The following is a 13303-nucleotide window of genomic DNA, read 5'->3' as shown; positions in this document are numbered from 1 at the left end:
CAGTTGGTCCTTTAGTGAGTGCCAGACTATAAAGCTGTGACACCAAGTCCTATGAGGCTAAAGGTCTCTTTGAAACATGCACAAGTATGCGAGTGTCGAGCCGCTGGTCATGCATCAGCATTCATGCAGAGCACACGGCAGCGAAGCCTGCAGGAACATAGAAAACACATGCTGAGAGACATGATAACACAAACAAGGAGGCGTGTCGCTTCAACTTAAAGAAATCTACTTGATTCAGTTTAAAGACACACGGAAATGTCACCGTATCCCCACAAATATATCATAGAAGCCCCTGTTCAATAATTGATCAGAAGGACCTCGTCTGGCCAGCGACAGCTTGATGACTGTGCTGGCATGTCTGCAGGACTCCAGCAGACGATCCTCAGCCCCTGGGGGGAATCAGTCTTTATGCAAATTTTGGTGAATGATGATAGATCTGCTTCATGCATCACTCAGTTGGGCTTTATTAGAAATAAAAAGTATTTTATTTTTTAGTTTTAGCTATCAACTTTGTTGGTGTTATACCAACTTTTTTTGGTCAGATAAGACCAAATAAAAATCCATGCTTTGGTCTCTGCTGGGGTTCAGTAATCCTAAAAGCTATGTCTGGACTCATCTTCTTAACCTTGCAGATCACATCTGCTGCTCCAGGGTGGGCGCTCATTAATGAACACACCTCAGGGCCATGTGGGATGCTTCAAAAATATTTTGAGGAATGCCAGAGGGGTAGTATCTTGCCTTAAAAAGTTTAGGCCTTATGGTTAAAGGTTTATTTTTTTGTAAATGCGTATTGATGCTTCAAACCAGATTTAATGGAGAGTCATTTAATATTCTTCACACAATCAAACTATTCCAAATCAGTGAATGCTTTATGTCTTTTGGTACAAAATGGAGACATGATTTTAACTTTTCTTTTTTCCTTAGTAGTGATGTCATCAATGTAAAGTTGGTATTTGTAACCACCTATCCATGTCCTCTGCCATCCTCTCACACAAGCACGCAGATGCCATAAATCACTCACACTTTCTACCTTTAAGGCTTTGAAATAATTCCAAATACCCTTTACTCTCCTAGCAACCAGCACCTCTAGAATCTTTTTTAAAAAATTGTTGCGCACCTATAAAATGTAGGTGTTCACATGCAGCTAATCTAATATTTGCCCTTTCACTTTTAGTTTCAAGATTCCTGAGATTATATTTACAGATGGTCATTGTTATTTTTTTCTATTTTTCAAAATTTAATGCCAATTATCTCACTCATTGGTCCCTAAAGACTTCAGATTAGTTGTATCACATTCTAAATCCTTGCAAAAACTTTCTTAAAAAACCTACTTCAACTATTTGAAAAAGTGTTTATGAGCGGCTGCAGTTTGATTACTGCTCTGAATACGAAGCTCTAACAACTTTAGAAGATGCTCTCCATCCAGCTAACACAAAAAGCACAGATTAATGCTTCTATCCATCTGGATTAATGACTGTTTGATAGACCTATCACAGTTTGGGAGGCTGGAGAGCTGTGTGTCTGCAGAAATGATCAGAAGCAGATGGTCGTTGTGCTGAACTTCAGTTCAACAAAGAGTTCTGTCATCTGCAAAAATGCTTTGATGATCCGTCACTGTGAAGTGGATCGGTGGATCCTGAAACAGCTAAGATTTTCTTTAATAAATAGTCAACTTTATGACCAAAAGTTTCTTCTCGATAATTTCAACTTTATTAAGTGTTAAATAGCTGTAGCAGATGCATGTAAGGGTTTATTTGCGCACTTTTGAATGGACATTTTAGTGCAGAGAGTGAAGAGCATGATGTATCATAAAAACTCAGAGAATGTTTCAGATGATCGCTTGTGTTCATATATTTGGTAAAAAATGCCAGTTTTATTTTTCTTCAACAGTCTTATTTAACAAAAAAGATCAATTTAGACATTTAGACTTACCTTCATACCCACTTAGCTGTTTTTTACTTTTATCTTCTGGGATAATAAATATGTTTGACTAATATTACAGAAAATAATTTACAGGTTTTGCTGTATTTTACAAACATTTTCTTTTTTACGACTAGGAATTCGCTGACTGTCTGCAATTTTAGATTGAAGCAATGATTACTTTAACCATAATCATTCTTCTAGAGCAGGGGTCGGGAACCTTTTTGGCCAAGAGAGCCATAAACGCCACATATTTTTAAATGTAATTTCGAAAGAGCCATACAATAATGTAGTGTCCTTTTCCCACACTGAGACTTAACCTCTTTTAAGGTTCTTTATTCTGGTTAATGCAGGCTGTAACAAATGCCGTAAATTAATTCAGCAGCTCCTGAATCTCTCCCGCCGAGACGAGAGCGCTTCTCCCAACTTTATATTCCCCTGCTCCTGCTGCAGCCCTCCCATTTCCCTTATTCGGCCCATAGCTGAACCCCATTGGTCCAAATTAACTAACAACAGGCTGAGCGACAGAACTAAGAGCCAATCAGATCTCTGCTTGATGCGTTCAAGGAACTCCAGAACTTTTAACGCGGCCCAACAGCCAAGTTAAACTCAGTCCGCGACAATATGTTTAAAACTAAATATTCAAGTGAATGTGTGCATTTGATATAATTTCAACACTTTTAAAGGACAATAAGTCTGTGGATTATTTTTAATAACATTGTTATGCTGTTGTTAATAAATGATGAGTATTTCTCGTGGTAGTTTTGCTGATGGTTTAGTCTGGTTGATACGTGGTGAGTTTCTGCTTCATGCAGGCGTTGAGACTTTAAACGTGATCATAGGTCTGAATGTTCTGTAAATGTGAGACAGACTGCTCACATGCAGACGCGGAGACAAACACACACTCACTCGCTGTAGTGAGTGACGGGCAGCAGGTTTTACGTTTTTACAATCCCTGCGCGATTCACCTTACTGACCGAGCCCACAACTCCACCCTCACCCTCTGCTTTCTCCCTCTCACATCCCGTCCCCGCTACTGCGCGCTCTTTCTCAGAGACGGGGGCGCGCAGTTTTAGGCACGGCAATTCACAGGTTTCCGGGTGGTACAAACTCTGTGAAATAATAGATAATAGTAAAGTGATAATGCTGGCGCAGATCCTTCTCTCCAAGCACCGCTACTGCTGTGCGCCTCTGGCATCGCATCGCGCCCGAGAAGGACTGGTCTAATGAAAAATAAAAAAATAAAAATGTGTCTGCGAGCCACATGTGACCATCAAAAGAGCCATATATGGCTCGCGAGCCATAGGTTCCCGACCCCTGTTCTAGAGTGTAACCCCAACCCTAGTTTGCTAGTTATGTTAAAGTTGTTTTGACATTTTATGTCACATTTGGAAAGAACCTCTTTATAACTGTCACTCTAACACTCACATATTTGCAAAATACAATAAATTGAAGGAAAAGTTCGATTGCGGCACCACAGCATGAAAAGTGTTTTTGATTGTCATTGTTTAAGTAAAGAGTATCATACCTGAACAGCTGCAATGTGAAATCAGTTTTTGCAGCCTTTCAAACTCATTTAGCTAACTATATTTACAACTTCCTAAACGTTTGCAGTACAGGATGAAACTTTTTCTCAAAACAACTGACAATTGAATAGCTGGAAAGAAGAGACAATAAATTGCAATGTATCACAATTCAACCTTGCTTTTAGAATGAGAAAAACAACAACAATCCTTTAGAGCAGTGTTTTTCTACCTATTGTTCAGTGGGAAATTACTCTCTTTCACTGATCTAAAAACATTTACCATCTCCAGGATATCAGCTCTGTGTTCATCCAAACAGGCCCTGATAAAACACTGAGTAGTTAGGAATATGAAAGATCGTAAAATACTTTTTTCTTTGTGTTGATTTGATTAAATGAAAGACATTTTGATAAGAATGACGGTACCGCGATTTAGCCATAGCATCAGCTGTTTTCTGAAAAGTCTCGCCCCTTTAACTGTCTCCACCAATCATTCTTGGAGACTTAATCACATGTCATCAGTCTGACCAATCAGAAGTGGTTAAAGTCTTCACTTCCTTGTTCCGATCCTGCTCATAAAATCGCTCAGTTCCAACAAAAATACCAGCTAAAGCTCATATTTATCGGTGTAGCTTTCCACAGAATCCGGTATCAGACCGTCGAACAATTGAACAAAACAATGAAGCTCAGAGAAGCAAGTCTGTTTGCGTTTGGCGGCTGTTTGCACTACATCTCCCATGATGCATTGGGTTAAAGTGACAGCGTCTCTGTGCACAATGAGTCTTTCTTTGACGTCTTGAAACCACAACGAACACACATCAAACATTTTTTAAAAAATTTAACTTAACTTTTATTACATCTTTAAGAAAAAAAAGCTGCAGCTTCCAGCTTTTTCTGCCACAATTATCACAAAAATGCATGTGAGATTGCGGATGGGCTGTACATCAATACAGACTATAGAGTTTCTCCTTTTTTTTTCTTTTTTTTTTGGATGCTGGTGTGCCGCGGGATTTTTGACAAGGTTAAAGTGTGCCGAGGCTCAAAAAAGGTTGAAAAACACTGCTTTAGAGATCTTCATAAAAATATATCTTTTTGACTGCCATGTCGAAACTCTCTACTGGATTTTCATTGGTCGTGTTTTTTTGCCTGAAAATCTTTTGTCACTCATTTTAACCTTAGAAAATGAATTGCAGCCGATAAAGTTTGTAAATCTGTTTGACATGTTATCATGAATGGTTTTTAAAAAAGGGAATTATTCAATAGTTTGCCTTTTTATACGGAAAATAATGATCCACAGAAGCCAGAAAAACATGCATTTATCTTCGCATTTTAATTTTATTGGAAAAATAACCTTTTGTAAAGTTTTAGCATAAAGTAACTAAAGGTTTATAATTACTATGTTGTTGGTTTCTCTCGATGGATGCAGTATAATGCCCTCATCTTATAAACGTATAATTGAGCTGCAAGAAGTTCCTAATTAGGAGTTCTTCATTCTCACTCTCTTATTCAGGGGCGATGAGATTCTTTTTCTTCACAAAGCCACAAATATAAATCTTTCAATGTCTTGCAGTAAGATAAGATAGTAAGTATAGAGGTAATGTACCCCCACAGACTGAGAATCACAGGGTTTTTCTTTTTCCTCTGAGCAGACGGAACGTCCTTGACTTTTTGAGACATATACCTTTGGGCTCCTTTCAAGTTTAGCTTTCAGAGGGATTTGGAGTAAGAGCAGACATGAAGGTAACCACTCTGCTCACCTTCCCTCTGGCTTCGTCCTCTCGCTTCCCGTCTTCTTTCCTCTTCTTTCCCCTCCTGATACTTTCCTGGTGCAGCGGCGACTGTGAATGCTTAAGGTAATGACTGGTTTCACTCTCAATTTCAGTCACTTTTGCAGCCCAGAGCAGGTTCCATAAAGGGCTTCATGGAGGAAACCCATAGATGATCAACATCAGGTTTCATTACAGCCACCATTTGTCAGATCTCTTCCTTTCATAGATTCAATTAAGATTCCTCAAGTGTTCGTCTTTTTGTCATGACTGACGGAGCTTCTGAATGTGTGTCTTTGTGACAGTTGTCTGATCTGCTATCAGTAGCTTGTGGTTAGGTGTGGTAGATCTGTCATCACAGTGGTTCAATAACGCTGACCTCAGACCAGCACTTCCAGGAAAAGCTGTCATCTGATCTTCAGGATCTGTTTTGCACTTTTTAGTTAACCAGCTGTTAAAGAAAAAGGCATCTTTTACCAATTTAGTGAGACTTCACAGCCCATGTGTGCATGCGAGAAAGTGCATGAGATAGATTTACCCTGTTTTGAGATGGCCTCCTTCTTCCACTTTCACTCCATCTCTGCATAAAACATTAGTCCAATCTCAGAAAATGATTTCCAGGCTTCTGTCAGCGCTGAAGAAAACTTTTTCTGGTTTGAAGAGAACGTTCTGGCTAATGCATGGACCTGTTGAGAGGCATGCACTCTCCTTTTCCTGCTCTTCTATTGTTCTCTGACTGGAAGACACTGGGATAGCTGGACAGGACTTGGCTCCATGTTTGTGCAGAGCAGGGTTCTCTTGCCCCCCACCCATACCCTTGATGACGCTTCCAAGCGTTTGTCATGATCGATGCTCCATCACTCAGCCTGACTGTCAGAGAAAGGTCTGGGCACTGTCAGAAACTCAGGTACAGATAATGGCGGGAGGAAATCAGGAGCTTAGAGAAAGTATGGATTTGCTTCATGGGTGGCATCACAGCTCACGGCCAAACGCATGCGCTCATGTCAGACTTTTAAAGCCTTTAAAGACACAGACGTCATGAATCATTTACACTGAAAGAAGAGATGTGGGCTGCAGTTAAACTGGCTCGGTCTTGATTCTCAACATGTGTGTGTGCGTCTGTCAGCCCTCATGTGGACCTGATAAGTTCCACTGACACCGTGTTTTCTCTTCGCGGTTGTTGAGCGTTCCATTCTGGAAGCGTTGCGCGATTCTCATTGGTTTGTAACTGTTGATGATTAGAGTGGAGTCCATCCATGAAATCCCCTTTAGGTCCCAACAGAAAGAGGCAGCTTGAGGATGTGTGTGTGTATTATGAGAGCGGGAGAAAAGGGCAAACAAAGGGTGATATGCTTGCCATATTTTTCATCATCAGAATAAGCGGGAAACCCTCATGAGATGAGTTCACACGAGTTTTTTTCTCCGGTCCGAGGGTGTGGAAGTTTAGGACATCAAATGTTAGATTTTAGGGGAGTGGTCCCATGAAAGCCAGTGAGATGAGAATTGATAAGCTTTCCTGACCATGTATAAAACAAAATGGTGATGGTGCAGATAAGAAAAACATGGAGGGCCACACGGCTCCTCCAAGTTAAAGCTTGTTTAGGTGGGCAGGTGTTTACCTAAGCTCAAAAATGAAGAGGAACAGATTTACTGTTAATGATTTCTTAAGTTGTATTTGTTTTTAATTAAAACTCTTAGTAGACGTAATTTTTTTCTAAAACGGAGACACAGAGTTAGGGGGTTTCATGCTCCAAAAATTGATCATCTGTTCTTTTTTCCAAAACGTGACAGTTTCGTCTTCTTGGTGTTGTCCTCATTGGATCTCATAAAAGTGCATAATAATATGTGCAAACATTACATTAGTGATGACTGTAGTCTATGACACGATAGTCTTGGTGACTTGGTGACAGACACTTAGGGATTTTTGAGTCAATTACGTCATTTGAACGTGAAATGTGCCCCGTATGCACAATATAAAAGCCATATATTGGTGATTCATGTTTGTAAACTATGTTAATGAATGAATGAATGAATGAATGAAACTTTATTCATATAGCATTTTACAACTCCTTTAGGCGTACCGAAGTGCTTTACAATAAAAGAAAGACAATTTAAAGTTAGCCAAATTAAGAAATAAATAAAAACAGTATAAAATTACAAAAATAAATTCACAAAAACTGCATAATTCTCAACCGAGCAAAAATGTTGAACAGCTCAAAACCAAATTCACGTAAAAACCCTCAACCAATGTCGAGCTCAAGAAAAACTTAGGAAATAGGTGTGGAGGTTGGATGTTTGGGGGAGGTGGAGGTAAGAGGGAAGGCACACACACACACACACACATCTGTATTTTGGCAAGTGCCGAGCCCGGCAGCATCGATCTGCCCTCCTTCTCACCTCCACACACACACTGTTTACACCTTTCCTTTTTTCAGAGCCTGGCTTCAGGGTTTTTGTTCAACTCAACCAAATTCTGCATCAATCTGTTGAACAAGATTCAACTTTCAGTGTTTTAGTTTTACTGAAAACGAATCTGCTGAAGTATAAAATTATTAAATCTATTTTGTTTTGCTTTTTCATATGTTTAAAAGGGCTTGGAGTTCAGTTAAATCTAATTGCTTTTTGAAGTTGGAGTTTGAAAAGCATTTTAGATATATACATTTTCTAAACGTTTAATATATTGAAAGAATTTCCTTTAAAAAGTTGCATGTTGTGCTTTCCTTAATGTTACTTGACCTGATAGAAATTAGGATTTATTTGAAGGCTGCTTATAGGACAAAGAAAACAAAGTTTAAAGCATCAATGCACAGGCGTGGAGGACGTGTGGGGAAAAAAAAACAAAAACAACAAAAAACCTTCATCTGCAAAAGATTTTTTAAACTCTCTTGGGTTCTTAGTGATGGTGGTACTCTAAACGTGTTTATGAGGCTTGGAAAGCAGATCTTTATGATATTTGGAGTTTGTAGAAAAGTTTTGGCATCCCACCTGTCTAACCCGCTTTTATAGCGACAAGATTTGAGATTCCACACGGTTTTAGTGTTTGCATTTACACTCAAAGACCTCTCTTCTTTAACGAGAAATTGGAGGACAACTCATTTCTCCCTTTTTTATTTATTTTTTACTTTTGGCCACACCCCCTTTCTTACATCATGTTAAAAGGGAAAGTCCTACTAGTTGGCACACACCAAGGTGTGTGGAATTTGTTCTTCCTTGGGGAGTGGTGAGCTGCAAACAAACCATTTGGTGGTTTAACCCCCGGTTTAACCCCTTACTGCTCAGTGTCAAGCAGGAAAGTCTTAAGTATGACTCGACCATGATTTGAACTCATGACGTTCCAGTCTCAGGGTGAACACTTTACCACATGACCATTAAGTTGCCAGGCTTCCAAAGTCTGTATCCTGCCTAAAACATTTCATTACTCCTGTTCTATTTATCTCATTTGTGTCCTGAGTCATTTCTCGGATTATTTCCAAATGCTGGAACATTTTCTCAAGGCTCCCAGTTTGTAAACAAAGTTAGTCAAGAGGGTGAGCATTTTTTTTTCAAGCAGGAGGAGGGAAAGTATTCAGTGGCAGCACTCTGACAGCTCTCACACACCTCATTAACTCTCTTAATGAGTGAGTAATCACACACATTCCACCTCTCTCTTTAAATGGAAGAATGAAAATCAAGAGATTATTAAAAGAATTTGGCTAAAATAAACTTTAAAGTCCCACAGCTAGTCAAGAAATTAAACACCATTGAAATACATTTTTGTCATACAGAGTCAACAACTCAAGAAAATTAAATTATATTAGCCATTAATAGAGCTTAGTTACCTTTTTTTCTTAGACAGGCTGGTAAATATTTTCTGAACTTCTCCAAGTACAGAAAGAAGCAGAGTGATGATGCTGAGTAAGCAGCACAGGGAAGACAATGCTTTCTGGGAACCATTGACAGACATTTAAATCAGTGCTGCCATTGAGCTAATCCATTAAAGCCGCAGCCAAAGTAATTAAAATAGAAGATGAATAGTTTAAAAACAGCAAAAAAAAGACAGTAGGAGCAATAAAGCAGTGAGCGGTAGCTGTGGAAGCATCACAGAAGGAAAGAATTACAATGCAGGTGGCAGAGATTGATGCATTTCTGAATGTGAAACCTTTAAAAGTAAGTCAGCAGAACAGTTGATCCCATTAGATTCATAATTGCATATTTTTTTCCTTTGCTGTCAGTTAGCTTTTTAGGTTATGAAATCTATTACAGATAAAAGAAGCAATTGGGATGTTTAACATTGAGTCACATGTGCCTGTAAATCCTTAATGGAAGGCATGAAGCCTTTGATGGTTTAAAACCCAAAAAGGCTGTCTGACCCCCAGGACTCTTAATGGGTGCAGCGCCCATAAGAACTGATGCAGGTAAGGCGCAAACCTCTGCGCTTTTGTCACTGCAACTGTTGTGACTATCAAGCAACCACAGTAGGGGTTTGTTGGATTTTTGTGTGCGCCGTTGGTACATGGAGTCAGATAGTGATCACGGGTTAATGGTGGGAATCAGACAGGAACAAGACATTACCTTCAGTGTGTAGCTAATCTCCCCACCAGGCGCCTCAAGCTATGTCTGATAAAGCTGCTACTTATTCCACATATAAGCCGTGCCAAGATTCTTATGAACAGTAGCTGAGTTTAATATCAGAGCACTTTTAACTGATTAAATGATAACATTGTTTGACGTCCCGTCTAGCGAACCCGCTAAAAAGGCAATGACCGCAGCAGGTCAGGGGTTGGGGCTCACACTGGGAGGAAGCACCTTAAAACACGTGTGTAACCCCGTCGTTAGGGCAACAATGGGAATGAACTGCGAGTAAATAGTCAGGCTGCTGTAACAAAATAACAGCCCGCTTCCAGGGTATGGTGTACATTATGGAAAATAAATACAGAGTCGGGGCTGCTTGAACGCTAAAAGACTCACGCTTGGTCTGCATTTCTATAGTAAAAAGAACACAGCTAAGTGTGCTGTATGCAGGAAGAAAGAACGTGCATTTTCATACAAAATCTGACCAACTGACGTTTAAATCTCAGAAAAACCCATGGATGGACAATTTAAAGACCCACTCTGATCATCTTTTGATCTATTCTAAAAGTGTTCCTAGTGGTCTTTTAATCATGATTAGGGCTGTTTTTAGCCAAAATATAAAAAAACTTTATCAGAAATTCACCTTAGAGTTGTGGGCGGGACTGTTGGCACAGAGTAAGCCCATCCCCTACTTCCCACCATCCATCTGTTTACAACCTTAACTGTATTTCAAAAACTGGACTAACTCTGGCGTCACCCTTAGACAATGCATTTTCCAGATGCCAGCAGATACTTCGTATTTGTTAAACAAGGGGGGAGGGACAGCTCAGTCAATGGTTTACACGCTCTACCGCTAGCTTACAGCCCCTCAATACCCTCAACCTCACATTGCGGATGCAACAAAAATGACAAGCAATATCGGAGCTATCCAGCCGTGTATAAAGCTCAGACGATGAAAAAAAGGCGTACCGGTACATGGATCTATTTGTCTGCAAGTGGATGTATCAGAATGGAGCGGAGCATGGAGCTGGTGGCTTTTTTTCAAAGGCACAAGGTATTTGGTTCTGCTGCTGATTAACAGTGATTTGAATAAAGAAATCCTTAAGAGCTTTATTTTCTTATTATTTGTCCTCCATCATCAGAACACCAAAAACATGATTTTCATCAGAGTCTGTCTTTAAGTAAAGTTTAAAATCTGATTTCCTGCACTGCAGTTTGCTTGTTGACCTTGTCTAGGATGCTGCACAAGTGATGCACTGTTTTGGTATGTTCTGAAGGTCCCCAACATTAGATTCACTGTCAGGACTTATAGACCACGTCGGCCTGCTTGTGGCGAGAGCATTCATATCGTTGTCCCTTTTTTTCCTAAAGAATCAGTACTCCATCCATATCCAGCCTCCTGACTAATCAGAACTGTCAAATATCTCAGCCAGCACAGTTTGGGCTGAGTTCTGAAAATACTAGTTAGGGGCAACCACAGACTATGTAAAATACTGCATGATGGTCTCCCACAGAAATGTCTTGTTTGCCATTTTAAGGACGTGTAAATGCTAAAATGTTGCGTTTCTAAGTTTAATCTTGCTCCAGCTCTCCACAGGAGTTAACATATTCTTGAAGGACATTAAATGGAAGACAGATTTTAAACCAGGATGTGATGTTTCTGAAGAAGTGGATGAAGTGGGTATCCTGGCATACCAGGATTTTGATTTTGGTTTCTTTTTTTCACATGTCAGTCTTTTTTCCCAAAACCAAATGTTTTTGAAAATGACATTTTTGAAATGATTTTCTACAACCTCTGTAACTAATTCAATCAAGCAGTCTCATAAATAAGCATGTCTAAATCCCTCCAGCCAATCCTGTTAGAGCATGCTAATAGGATTATGGCAGTTTTAGTGTGTGGATTCCACCCAAGAGCTTTAATTTCACTACTTACACACACAGCATTGTGTGCACTTCATCTGAGCCTTCCTGTCTTTTCTAATGCTCCACCAATTTTCATCTCTGTTTCTCTAATATCTTTTCTTTTGTGTCCCCAATGAGGCTGTCCTCGCACAGCAATCTATTTAAACATCTTAATGTGACCCACCAGGAAGCATGCATGTTCAAGTGCACAGAGGAAGACATTCAGCAGATGACTGGGTGGAGATTCCATTAGAAAGCATCTGCATTTGGCATCTTGATGTGTGTGTTTGCTAAAGAACACAGAAAGACTAATTAGCAATTAGACCAAGTTCAGGGCCAGGTGGAGCAAAAGCCGTCCTGTCTGTGCAGCCGCTTTGATAAACAGCACTTCATCTTTCAACCCTGAAGGCGGATTTAACAAAAGAAAAACAAAGCAGCTGGAGGGAGCACATTTGTTCTTGCATGCTAGTTAGGCAGCACAAAGCTCATTTGATGCTTGGAATATGATCCCACAGAATTCACCAGACTGAAAGAATAGACCCATTATTGGTGCGTGGCTGCACAAATCGCCTACTAACTCCTCATATCAGTGGAAACAGAAGGGAAGCAGATTTGCTAAAGATAATTCAAAAGCTTTGCAGCCTAAAATGTGTTGCAACATATTTTTTGAACAAAAGTCAAAAATTCACATTTTTTTCTGCAAACTGGTTTGTGTAAGAAATGTTGTCTTGGATGGTAAAAGGACGGAGAATGTGGAACTTTTGCGTCATCAAATGCATACATGACTTTTGTCCAAACGGTTGTCTAAGCATGGTTGTCTGTGCCGCCCTGCAGTAGATCACTGACCTGTCCAGGGTGTTTTCTTTCTTGATGACAGCTGCATTAGCTTCCAGCCCCCTTCTACCCATGGAATGCTATTGTCATGTTAATGCTCTAATGCTGGAATGAGACTGTAAATGTGAAAGATGGCTAAAAAATCTGTCAGAATCTAAATATTTGTGTCATAAACGATTAAAATTTATCGAAAATTTCTCTTTTTCTTGGTGTACATCCTAAAAACACAGCTATTATTCTTAATAGGGAGCAGTTTGCAGCTGCGTTGATGAACTTTGCTCTTGTGTTCCACAAAAAACTGCTAAAAAACAAATCCTACCGAACATTTCTTTTTTTTATATTTTGTCAAATATCAGCTAATGGTTTACCAGGATACAACGTTTTTTATTTTAAATTAAAAAACAATCTTAAATCATACAAATATTAGAATCAGGTGACAGCACAAGATAACAAACTTTATAAATCTGCTGATATCTTGTTGGGAGGGAATCAAACCTGTGTGAATGTGTGGTTTTGTATATTTGTGCAAAATTGTCACAATCAGGATAACTTCTTATTTAAATGCTGTAAAATGTTAATCTAAATAACACTGCAACTTTCTGTTGCTTTCCACGCATGCACAACTTTTAGTGGCTAAATCTGCATCGTTTAAATGCTACACACTCACTCAGCTCGAAATTGAAAAAGTTCATTTTCTTTGTGGCCCCGTCCTAATGAATCCACTGTACCGTGACACAGGGGACCCCTCCTCACTCACTGCCTGTTTGTCTGCTCTGTGTGCAGGTACTGAGCTTCACAACAGAGCACA

At 39.5% G+C, this 13303-nt stretch overlaps 1 protein-coding gene across 4 annotated transcripts in view; it reads left to right on the top strand.

Annotated features, from left to right (window-relative positions):
* slit1a (slit homolog 1a (Drosophila)) overlaps positions 1-13303 on the top strand; it is a 93685-nt gene that overhangs the window by 40317 nt on the left and 40065 nt on the right. The gene's annotated exons all lie outside the window — the stretch shown is intronic.

This window comes from Oryzias latipes, chromosome 15 (genome assembly GCF_053564925.1).
Source record: "Oryzias latipes strain Hd-rR chromosome 15, Olatipes_Hd-rR_3.1".
NCBI lineage: Eukaryota > Metazoa > Chordata > Actinopteri > Beloniformes > Adrianichthyidae > Oryzias > Oryzias latipes.
The sequence above is the reverse complement of the archived record's forward strand: the minus strand, read 5'-3'. Positions and strand labels throughout refer to the sequence as shown.